A 13,425-nucleotide genomic window follows, 5' to 3' on the forward strand; every position below is an offset into this window, starting at 1 on the left:
TCTCAATCTTTAAGGTCAATCTCTAGGATTGAGTAATATCAGTCTTAAAAGCTGATTTTTAATCTTTAAGGAGATTATCCTTTCTGGGGATCTGATTCATTAGTCTTATCAAGCTAATTTGCACGGTGCCCTCCCCATTTTACAAGACAGACCCTCTCATGGTTAGGATAAGTCTGACCACTTGGCGACCCTGTTTGATGCTGAGGTCCGTGGATTTCCTGCTGATTTTAGTGATGACTTTTCTAGGTTTTTCGTCAACCTACAGCTGGTCTGGACGACAACTTCATGACCTAAATCAAGAAGCGCGTGTCTTTTTCGGAAGACTTTACTTCCTTTTAATGATGGAATTGATTCATCGTGTAGATCCATCTTTCTTTCAAATGTATTACAGTAAACCGGGTAAAACTGATTAGTATCGTCCAAAGCAAAAGTACCTGCAATAATCTTGTACAAAAATATGTGATATATGTTTTAAATTGAATAACTTGGTACATTCTTCCCACACTTAGTTTCTTTCTTTGCCTTTTTATTTTCTTTTATTTCATTTTAAATGAATTCAAGCGTTTTAGGGTGTTTCTCAATTTATGTCCTTTTCGAGGTAACGATAATTTCGGTATTATCACCTAGTTTTCACCGTTCATAAATATGTATAAACATGATTTTAAATTCATTTAGTTGAAAATTTTTCAAATTTTCACAAAATTTGGCAAATAAACTAAGTGCAAACCCGAGAGAATTTATAACCCTTCCCCACACTTGAGATCATGCAATGCCCTCATTTGCATGAAATCAGACTATAATTATAAATTCATGAGGGTGATTAGTGTAGAAAAGTGATTAAAAATACCCAGTTTGTAAGCATATTATTTTACATCACATTTGATATTTTGCTTCTTGTCGTCAAAATCAGTAGCTATTGCTGAACTTAATGTTAGTCTTTGAAAGTGCGTTGTTCTACCCTGTTTTGTACATAAGATAAAATACAAACATATATATATATATATATTTTTGAAGTTTGGTTTATAACCCCACTTTTCAAAAATTTATAAAGTATAATATTTTTGGCATACTTTAAATCAATAAAATTAAAAATAATGATAACAAAATTTGTCGCCCCGCCCTCGGGTAAAGCAATTTCGGCTCTATGACCTAGTCTTCAACTCACGACGAATTTTAGAAATCAATTTTTTTTTAACTTAATGAAATAAAGTAAATTTTGTTTTTAAAATCACACAAAACTTAAATTTAAAAAGCATATTAATTTTTATATAAAACCTACAAAATAAAAAAAAATTCAGAATGGAGGGAGGAAACTAGTTCTTTAGTGTCTGCTAGCGGAAAAGACCAATCGGATTCCATTCTCGGAACTACACGAGAACAGAACAACTAACTCTAGATAGCATTTTTTTTTAAGACACTTAAATCTCCCCACACTTAGGTAGCTGTGGTGTTGAAATTGTGATTAACTTCATCGTTAATTTCTTTTGGTCCATAATCAACTTGCGTATCTGTGAATTTTTCTTTAAGCCATTGCCTAGCTTCTTCTGTGAAATCCCATAATTCAACTAGTTTGGCCTTTTCTTTAGGCAACAGATTGGATACTAACCGGTTACATAACTTAAAGTTCCCCTTACTTCTAGCATCAATAGCCCTTTTAAAAAGTTTCTTCATTGAACTGTTAATAACGGGGTCATTTAATTTCGTATCAATAACGGGGTTCTTTGTTATCAAGTCATCATTAGATGTTACTTCATTTTCCCCACACTTAGGCGTTTTATTATTGTTAAGCACTACCGTTGGAGTTGGTAAAACAACATGGTTATTACCAATCGATTTTACTGGTTCAACGGTTTTGGTTGGTGGAGATTTAGACTTTCGAATCATAAAGGTGATTGACTTGTCACCACTTTTAAGTGTCATTCTACCATTTCCTACATCAAATAACGCCTTGGTGGACGCTAAGAATGGTCGACCTAAAATTAGAGGAATGTTTGGGTCCTCTTCTATGTTAATGACAATGAATTCGACTAGAAAGGTTAAATTGCCTACTTGAACGGGTAGGTTATCAACAATTCCAACTGGGTGTTTAATGGTTTGATCAAAGAGTCGAACACTCATATCCGTTGGACTTAACTCACCTACACCTAATCTCTTATATAATGAAAGAGGCATAACACTTACACTTGCACCTAAATCTGCTAGTGCATCATACATAACACAATCACTAAGTAGACAAGGAACAATAAATTCGCCCGGATCACCTACCCTAGGTGGAGGTTTTGGTGGAACTGTATTCACCGGGTTTACTTCTACGGCTTTTGTTTCTTGTACTTTCTTATTCTTTTTCTTCTTCTTCTTTCCAGAGGTATCACAATCTTTATTACCTATCACTTGCTCATACTCAACTCCTTTTCTTGGAAACGGGATGGGTGGTTTGTATGGTGCCACCATTGGCTTTACATACTCGGGTGGTGGTGGTGTAACTTCTTCATTGTTACTCTCATCTAAAACCTTCCCATCTTCTGGTGCTGGTTTTTCAGAATTCGTTGAAACCATATTAACATTCTCATTCCGAGGATTTACTTCAGTATTACTCGGTAGCTTTCCTTGTTCCCTCTCACTCATCATGCTAGCAAGAGTACCTACGTGTTTTTCAAGATTCAAAATGGAAGCTTGTTGAGTTCTTAATGACTGATCAAACCTCTCGTTCATTTGGGTTTGAGATGTAATGAATTGTGTTTGAGATTCAATCAGCTTTGCCATCATTTCTTCAAGATTTGGCTTTTTCTCTTCGGGTTGTTGTGGTGGTTTATACAAGCTAGGTCTTTGTTGATTGAAAGTGTTGTTTTGAGTTGGTTGGTTATTCGGACCTTGTTGGTTATACCAGTTATTTTCGGGTCCTTTTGGATTGTAAAGAATGTTTTGATTTCGATTTAAGTTTAGCCTTGGCGGTTGATAATTATTTTGATAATTATTTCCCGGCCTTTGGTTCATATAGAAAACATTCTCTCGTTGTTCCAATGTTGGTTCAATGTGACAATCTTTCAATAAGTGTGGTCCACCGCATAGCTCACAACTGATTCGTATTGCGTGAATATCTTTATTCATCTTTTCCATTCGTCTTTCGAAAGCATCTATTTTTGCGGAAACGGAATCAAAGTCATGGCTAGAATCGGCTCTAGCCACTTTAGATGAACGAAAAATATCTTTTTCTTGGTGCCACTCATGCGAGTGGGAGGCTGTGTTATCAATAATTTTGTAAGCTTCAGTTGCGGTTTTCTTCATAATGGAACCACCAGCTGTTATGTCGATGTCTTTTCGTGTGGCGATGTCTACGCCTTTATAGAAGATTTGTACTATTTGAAAAGTATCTAATCCGTGTTGAGGACATCCTCTCAACATCCTTCCGAATCTTGTCCACGCCTCATATAATGTTTCATTTGGATTTTGCGCGAACGTAACAATTTCTCCTTGAAGTCTCACGGCTTTGGATGCCGGAAAGAATCGTTTAAGAAATTTTTCAACTAAAACATCCCATGTGTCAATCGCCCCTTCAGGTAACGATTCTAACCAATCTTTGGCTTCTCCCTTTAAAGTCCAGGGAAATAACATGAGATAGATCTGCTCATCTTCCACTTCTCGGATTTTGAATAGTGTACAAATTCTTTTAAACGTACGAAGGTGTTCGTTAGGATCTTCATTCGGTGCACCACTGAATTGGCATTGGTTAGTTACCATGTGTAGAATTTGTCCTTTGATTTCATAATCTGGCGCATTAACTTCTGGTTTAATAATGGCATGACCTTGGCCCGTGCGTGTGGCTCTCATTCGATCTTCCATACTTAGAGGTTCCGTTACTTCCATAATTGAATTTGTTGAATACGAATCACTAGAGGACTCTGATTTAACGGTTTGTGGTTCAGGAGGAATAATTAGTGGTTCAGGATCTTGGAATTGTCCTTGAATATGCTCCGGGTTCTTAATTGTGAAGTCGGGTTCAAAAGATGGATTATCGGAAATTTGAGTTAGAGTTCTTGGTCGACTAGATGATGATTCTAAAGAAAAATCAACGGCAGCTATATTTGTTAAACGATGTCTTGATCGAGTTACAGGTGGTGAACGTACAAAAGGTGATGAACGTCTTGCTCGGTGCATTCACTGAATATCCTATTAGTTTTAAAAAGGAAAGAAAAATTATAATAAGTTATCCAACCAATAGACTTTTCTGATTTTGCCCACGTTTCGAATAGCCAAAAGATGCAGCAGAGGGGCAGGATTCGTTTGGTCTCAATATAATTGAGGACTGTTTGGCTCCAATAACCCGGTCCACGTACAAATCCAACTATTACTACGAACCAGAAAATTTTGATGTCTATCAATTTAACCACTTAAAATAAATTTTCGTAATTTTAAGAAATTTAGAGAAGAAGTAGAAAAAATTCTAAGTCCTAAAAACTAGAATGGCGAGAAATAAGAGAGAAAAAGATTGCGCGTCGAAAAGTGTCGAAAAATGAAAAAGACGAAGAGTGGTTTGTAAACACGCGGTTAATCCAACCTTATAACGATCACTATCTTAAAATTAAAACTACAAATAGAGATTACTAATTGGAATTGTAATTGATACATAGGTAAAAGGCGTCGAAAAATAAAAATAAGAAAATAACTATGGCAAAACTAAACTTAATACTAAAAGTTGCGACTATAGTCTAAAAATCTAAAGGTAATAAAACTAAAAAAAACATTTTTTTTTATAGACAAAATTTTAAAAATATATATATTTTTTTTAATAATTTTTTTTTTTTTACGTTTTTTTTTTTTTACATTTTTGTTTTTTTTACGTTTTTTTTTTTTTTTTTTTTTCGTTTTTTTTTTTTTAATTTTTAAAAAAAAAAACGATTTTTTTTTTACAAATTTTTTTTTTAAAACGAATTTTTTTTTTTTTTTTTAAAAAAACGATTTTTTTTTACACAATTTTTTTTTTTTTTTTTTAAAAAACGAATTTTTTTTTTTTTTTTTTTAAAAAACGATTTTTTTTTTTTAAAAAAAAAACGATTTTTTTTTTACAAATTAATAATTTTTTATAATTATAATTTTTTTTTCAAAACTTTTTTTTTTTAATTCATTTACTATTCATGAATAGTAAATGAAAATAAATTAATTATTTTACTATTCACATGAAAGCGACATGATAGCAATTATTAATTATAAGTTACATAATATACCCCTGAAGTATTTAATAAATACGACTTTTTTTAAAATTTACGTATAAATTTTTGATTCTTAAATATTATTATATTATTATATTCTATTTCAATATTATTATATTATTATATTCTATTTCAATATTATTATATTATTATATTTTATTTCAATATTATTATAATTAAAAATATAGCGTTTTAGCGCTCCCCGGCAGCGGCGCCAAAAACTTGGCGATGTAGCGTGAGGGTACGAAATAGTATTATTTTTAATACAAAATACTACAAAATATGACACAAGTTTTATTAATTTACGGATGGAATATACCTAAACCTTGCTACAACACTATAGGCAGTGTACCTAATCGTAGAGTAGTGTAGTTTTTAGTAAGTCCGGTTCGTTCCACAGGGAGCTGGTGAAGTTAACGCTATATTATTAAGTTTATTTGTAAAAATATATATATAAATAAGTAGTAGTATTATTATAAAATGGGGGTTTTACCGTTTAATGACCGGTTTGTCGATTTTAAGCGTAAAAATAAATGACAAAAATTAAAGTGCGTAAAATAAATTGCGATAAATAAAATGACAGAAAATAAAATTGCGAGTAATAAAATGACAGTAAATAAAGATACGATGAGAAATATAATAAAAGAATTATGCTTATTTAAACTTCCGTAATCATGATGTTTGACGTGTTGATTTTAATTTATTACCATGGGTTAATTGTCCTTTGTCCTGGTTTATTTGATACATCTATCTGGTTTTTGTCCATAATAGTCCATCGGTCATAAATATAAAGTGCGAGTATCCTCGTCAAATTACCCTTATACCCGAAGTCAAATATTCCAACTGATTAAGGATTTAAACTGTGACGCAGTTATCACTTCTGTCAACAATTACACCAGTTATCACTGTATGTAATCCACCCCTGTTTTAATTAGTTTATGAATATTAATTCATCCACTTGATCAGAATGAATAATCAATTACCCAACCCAATTGATTAATTAAATGATTATAACAGATTCCATATGAACATCACTAAATAGGACAACCATAATCATTATTAATTATTAGGTTAATTAATTTGAAGATAGGTTCGACAGACTCCAATGAGTTGTCACTCAATTAGACAATACCCCCCATCTATTAATAGTCAATAGTTCAATTTCCACAAGTGTCGGTCTTTTGCCCAAACCTTAATTATGGTACAAAGCCCAATTACCCAATTTTAGTAATTAGCCCAACATCATGATTACTTCGTTTTAAATAAGCATAATAATAACTTAGCTACGAGACATTAATGTAAAAAGGTTGAACATAACTTACAATGATTAAAAATAGCGTAGCGTTACACGGACAGAATTTCGACTTACACACTCAAACGATCTCTATCATAAATCTTATTATTATCATAATTTAAAATTAAAATTAAGATTATTGTTATATCTTATTAAGTTAACATTATGATAGAGATATAGAATATAGATATTGATATTTGATATTAAGGATAGAAAAAAAAAAAGATCGAATAGAAAAAGGTCTCCCTTATTTCATCGATTTACATAGCCTTTTATAGGCGAATTGTAAATTGAAATTTTCACTTATGACCCTTTAACTATGCTCAATTAACAACTTTTTATTATTTAATATTATTCTTATTATGAATTATTTAAATATTGTATTTTATTCTTGTGCATAGTTGACTCGTAATTTTTACACCGTTGCGTCGAGCGCTGAAAGTTGGTTCATGCCCCGGTTCCGGATTTTCGAACGTCCTTTCGTATAATTTAATATCTTGTACTTTGCGTTTTGTAACTTGTACTCTTGTCATTTTTAGACGTTCTTCATCAATAATTTGAACCTTTTTGATTGTATCTTGTACTTTTGAGCTTTTTGGACCTTTGCGTCTTCAAATCTTCGTTTTCGCCTTTTGTCTTCGCACTTATTTAATATAACCGATTATTACTTGAAAATGGAACAATTGCAACTAAAATCTTGTCTTTCTTGGGGAATAATGCTATGAAATATATGTTCCTTTTTAGCCTTATCACATGTTAATTATAACAAGCGTGACAATCATAGGATAACAAGCTACTCTATACTATTAATCTTCAGTTAGTCCCACTCACCGATTACCAGCAAACGAGTAGGTGTTCAACTATTTAATCACTAAACCTTATCTTTCTCCTTTTCTCCTGAGAAATACATATACACAAGTTAGTTATAATATCATAGTCATCAGTATACAAACGGGCAGCATAACGGCTAGAAATCAACACTTAATAAAATTCCAACTGCCAAAGACCATCGATCAATCGTCAAAGACGGCCGACTGATCGTCACTACACCATCGATCGATGGAGTACACTATCGGTCGTTTGTTAAAATTACAACCATTGGTCGACGAACTCACACCATCGGTCGACGATCTAGTCCATCGGCAAATCGCCAGACACCATCGGTCGATGGTCTACAACCATCGGCCGAAGGTAGTTCATCTGCAGCATCAGTTGCCAAAGTGACAGGTTTCACACCAAACTCACCAATTTTCGATCTAGAGCTCATTTTTAACCTCAAAACTTACCAAGTCTAGTACACTGATCATTTAGAAACACAAACCCATAAGGTTTTGACACAAACAATACTAAATCAACCCATTTTGACCCAATTTACACTTTTATGAAAACTAACGCAAATTTCTTAATTTCTCAAAGATTAAATCACGAAATGTTATGATTCTTACCTTAAAATAATCAATCGAACCTCAGAGAACATAAAGATACAAACGATTTGAGCTCTAGAACAAGGATTAAGGATTAGGGTTTTGGTAGGTGAAGAGAGTAAGGAACGAGGTGTGTGTATGTGTGATATCGAAAGGCTAAGAACGAATCACACCCTTTCGATATCGCCTTTTGAGCTTTCATTAGGGAAACCATAGGGAAGTTAAATCCACCGCGCTCCCCCTACCTATTACTCGGGACCCATCGGCTAAATGAAAAGATATCATCTTCTTATGGCACTCAATATTAGCCCTATTAGCACTTAACCAATTCATGCCTATGACTAGATCAAAGCTAGGTATAGGCATCAACAAACATGTTAAAGGGAAAGGATGGCCATCAATCTCGATGGTAACTCCAGACACAGATGATGTGCATGGAATCGTTTTACCATCAGCTACTTTTATTCCCAAAGGCGTATTTAACATTCTAATTGGAAACTTCAACTTATCACAGAAGCCTAAGGACATAAAAGAACGATTCGCTCCTGAATCAAATAACACACGAGCTGGCAAGGAATTAACCAGAAACATACCGGTAATGATGTCATCGGTAGTGGTTGCAGTGTCTACCGTCATCTGAAATGCCCTTGCCTCTACTATTGGAGGATTCTTTCTCTTCTGCCCGATAGTAGAAGTAGAAGATCCCCCAGAAGTTACTAACCTCGCCCCTGACCCTGCCCAGAACCGACTCTTGACGCAGATGGACAATTTGCTAATCTGTACCCCTCCTGATGACAACTCCAACAAATATTGGATTTAAAGAACAAGTTGTTGCTTCATGACCTAACACTCCACATTTTAAACATCTTCTGGTCATTGGAGAACATGGACCAACATAAGTCGACTTACAAACGTTACACCAACCCGACTGACTAGAACTCGATCCGCTCATACCAGATTTACCCTTCTTTTTAAACCCACCAGACTTTTTACCACGAAAACCTGATTGCTTACTTGACTGTTGGGTAGACTTTTCACCTGTTTGACCTTCTGATTCCCCCCCCCCAAATGATTCTCCCTTTGAACTTTCTCTTTTTGCGGCCATGACGTCACTTTCAGTAACCTTGGCCATCTCATGAGCCTACGCCAAAGTTGTTGCAAATCTCGCAACTGTTCTATACTCCGGCTTAATCACCCGCATAAAATACTGAATTTTATCTTTTTCAGACGGTACCCATTGTTGAACAAACCTCAGCTTAGATGTAAAATCTCTGTAAACCTCATGAATCGTCATGTTTTCTGTTATCTTCATATTCAGAAATTCAGTTTTCAATCTTTCCATCTCATACTCAGAACAATACTGCTCACGAACCTTAGCAGCAAATTGTTCACAGGTTATTTGACTGATTTGTTCTTTGGGCAACTAGGTAGTAATAGAATCCCACCATTCCATTGCTTCACCCTTGAGTAATCTACTAGAAAATAACACTCTAGATTCAGGCTCACAAAACAGGCTTCTAATGCCCGTTCCATTTCTCTTAACCTATTTAGTGTCGCTGTAGGATTTGTGTGACCACTGTACTCTAAAGGTTTGCAATATAGAAACTGTTTATATGTACACTTCTTCTTCATCTCAGCAACTTAAAATGGATATATCATCTGATTCGGAAACGACTGGTTAAACAGGAATGGCATTTGAATATGTTGATATGTAGTTTGAGGAAATTGTGACTGAGAACTGCCTCTAGCTTGAGTATAGAAGTTCGGAGGAAAAGTTGTGTTCAACGCGGTGTTATTAGGGTTCCATTGTGCCCTTTCTTGTTCCAGTTCCTTAATTCGCTCTTTAGCTTCTAGTAACTGACTCTGGAGATTTATCACTTTTTGAGAGTTTTCTTCCTCTAAAGACACATGCCCATCTTCGTCAGGGGCACGGAAATTTCCAGCTCCAGGGGAAATAGGGTCAGTAGCGTTAGCTTCATTATCTGCCATTTCTGCACTACCACAATACTCACAGCAAAGCTTAGTATAAACTCTATTAGTACCAGCAACTAACACACATCCTGTCCTAATCACTCACTTAACCCATCCCCAGCAGGTTATGTTTGACATCAAGGCAGCATATTAGCTTTTCCTTTATACTTTACTTGGATCTGTTTTTATGCTATTAGCTATTCTGTTGATTCTTTTCCAAACAGGAACCACCAATTTACAAATTTTATTCTCTACTAAGTTGGAGAAAATGACATTTAGATCACAATGCGCATGCTGTCAAACTATGCTCTGATACCAACTTGTGACACCGCTAATTTATTTTTTATACGTGAAGGAAGCATTATATTAAATAAATACAAAATAACTGGTAATTAACATTAATACGGTTCAACTGGTGTCACGTGTCATTTCAACAAAATACATATTTAACCGGAAAAGACATATCCATATTATATTTATAAAAACTCGGTTCAAAGTTAAATCTAGTTACAACCAATCTTAGAAACCAAAAAGTCAACATCAGAGTTTAGTCTTGTCAAACATAACATCTTCAAGCTCGTCTTCTACCAAAAGTAATATCTACAAAAGCTAACAACCTGCAAGGAGGAGATGAAGGGAAATTAGCACGAAGCTAAGTGAGTACAACTAACTACAGGTAATAGCATACAAAACTGTCATACTAATCATGTCACATAGTCTAACACTAAATCAACCCATTTTGACCCAGTTTACACTTTAATGAAAACTAACATAAATTTCTTAATTTTTCAAAGATTATATCAAAAAATGTTATGATGCTTAACTTAAAAGAATCAGTGAACCACAGAGAACACAAAGATACAAACGATTTGAGCTCTAGAACAAAGATTAAGGATTGGGGTTTTGGTAGGTGAAGAAAGTAAGGAATGAGGTGTGTGTATGTGTGAGATGGTTCTGGAATCAAAAAAAAGAAAAAGGCAGTCACTGGTGATCTAATTGGTTTTAATTCCCACACTGTGTAACACACATGTATTTATCAGGTATCTGATATCTTTCATACGTAGTTTGGCGACCTAAACGAAGTCCAATTTAAATAAACAAACATGGTCTGTGACCCTTGTCACAAACTGGTCCTAACCATATCAATAAATAATAATAAATATTAAATAAAAATAAAAGCATATAATAACTCAACACAAACTTAAGGGCATATTAGTAATCTTACAGCTAAGCCCAGTTGAGGATGTTACAAATCTACCCCCTTAAGAAGATTCCGTCCTTGGAATCTGGTCAAGGTCAAACAAATGGGGATAGTGCGTCCTCATTAACTCTTCGGTTTCCCACGTCAGGTTGGAACCTAAACTGTGCCGCCATTCCACTAATACCATTAGAATCTGCTTCCTTCTTAACTTTGTAACTTTCTTGTCCGCTATCCTAATCGGTTCTTCGACTAATTTCGTGCTCATGTTCACTATCGGATGGAGAAACTACATTCTCCAAAGTTGCTAAGATAAAAGTTGTGTTGGAAAAAATGGTAATGGACCGCCGAAAGGTATGTGTAAAAAAAATCTATCTTTTGGGAATTAACATATTAGAAGCATTTACACGTCTGCATTGTCTCGATGTTATTCATATCGAGAAAAATGTTTGTGAAAATTTGGTAGGGTTACTGTTGAACATTCCTAGAAAAAAGCAAAAGATGGAATTAATGTTCGAAAGGACATGGAACTAATGAAATCAGACAAGAGTTAACACCTAAAGAAATACCTGAAAGGTCACAAAGTTTCTTCCGCCAGCCTGATATACCATGTCAAAGGTCGAGAAAACTAAAGTTTTCCAATGTTTATATGGTGTTAAGGTTCCATCAAGTTATTCGGCTAACGTTAGGAAGTTGGTTTTGATGAAAGATTTAAAGTTACTTGGTATGAAGTCACATGACTGTCATGTACTAATAACAAAATTATGCTTATTTTTCAACATGATTCATTCGAAGGTGATTGATCCTGAGGTTTTGGATGAATATCAAAGAGATATTATACTCACTCTTTGTGAAATTAAGATGTATTTTCCACCTTCTTTTTTTGATGTCATGGTTTACTTGGTATCTCACATTGTCAGAGAAATTAAGGAATGTGGTCCAACTTTCTTATGCTACATGTATCCATTCGAAAGATATATGGGTATCTTAAAAGGGTATGTAAAGAACCACAATCGACCATAAGGTAGTATTTTTGAAGGATATGCTTCCGAAGAGGTGATCGACTTCTGCACAGACTATATGGATGGGATTAGAAGTGTCGGGATTCCATTAAGTTGACATGAAGGTAGACTTTCTGGCCAAGGGACACTTGGGCGCGATGTGGGGTATCCAAAAAATGTTGCCGATTTACACGAGGCACATTTTACTGTGTTACAACACACTACATCTATTGATTCGTACAATCAGGAGCACGAGTCATTGTTGAAACGAGAAAACTTTCAAAGGAGTGCAAAATGATTGGCTAAAGAACATAAAAGCAAATTTTCAGAATGGTTGAAAGACAAAGTTAGGAGCGCACTTTCAGATGTTGAAACAATAGTACAGGTTTTAGCATTCGGCCCAAGAAAAGTGGTAAGATATCAAGGCTATGAGATTAATGGGTATACATTTCACACCATAAACCAAGATGATAAGGGTAAGACACAAAATAGCGGAGTGACGGTGATAGAATCTTCGACTGAAGTAACCATTGTCAATCGTAAAGAAAGATTAAGGATCGCTAAAAACTCTTATTACGGTGTCATTAAAGAAATATGGGAATTAGATTATGGCGGTTCGGTCTGTATACCCCTGTTTAAGTTTAAGTGGGCTGATAATCAAAAAGGTTTTAAAATTGATGATGATGGTTTTACAACTCTTAATCTATCCACTAATGGCTATGTGTCAGAACCATTCGTTTTAGCAAAACTAGTTACCCAAGTATTTTTTATTGAGGATCCGAAGGAAATTAGATGGCACATGGTACCATACGGAAAACGACAAATTATTGGTGTTGAAGATGTTGTTGATGAGGAAGAATACGAACAATTTGACGAGTTACCTCCATGTTTAGTCAGTGTTGCACCTACGAATGAAGTTAATGAAAATGATACAATCTATTTTAGATAAGACCAACATGAAGGAGATGAGGTCCAAGATACATAAAAATTGTAGATGTCAGGTCTTACGGGCCGACAAAGTGGTGCTTGCCCTCGAAACGGCGCTTTCTCCAAAGTCTGAAATCTTCTGTCCAGCCATTAAAGCGGCTTTTACCTCCAAAGCAGTGATTTCCATTGTATCTCAGCAAACTCCAAAAATGAAAGTTGTAGAGCTCTGAGTTATGGACATCTGGGCTTTTAATTCATCTCGATTCGAGTCCGTATGACTGAGTTGTGGTCAAAATAGTGAAGTCGCGTGAACCAGAATATGAATCTTCAACAACCTTCCTTTTAGCTTTAACTCTCATCTTTTCTAAAAAATACTTAAAATCAATTCCAACATAACTAAGTA

Source organism: Rutidosis leptorrhynchoides, chromosome 2 (assembly GCF_046630445.1).
Source record: "Rutidosis leptorrhynchoides isolate AG116_Rl617_1_P2 chromosome 2, CSIRO_AGI_Rlap_v1, whole genome shotgun sequence".
In the NCBI taxonomy this organism is placed as follows: domain Eukaryota; kingdom Viridiplantae; phylum Streptophyta; class Magnoliopsida; order Asterales; family Asteraceae; genus Rutidosis; species Rutidosis leptorrhynchoides.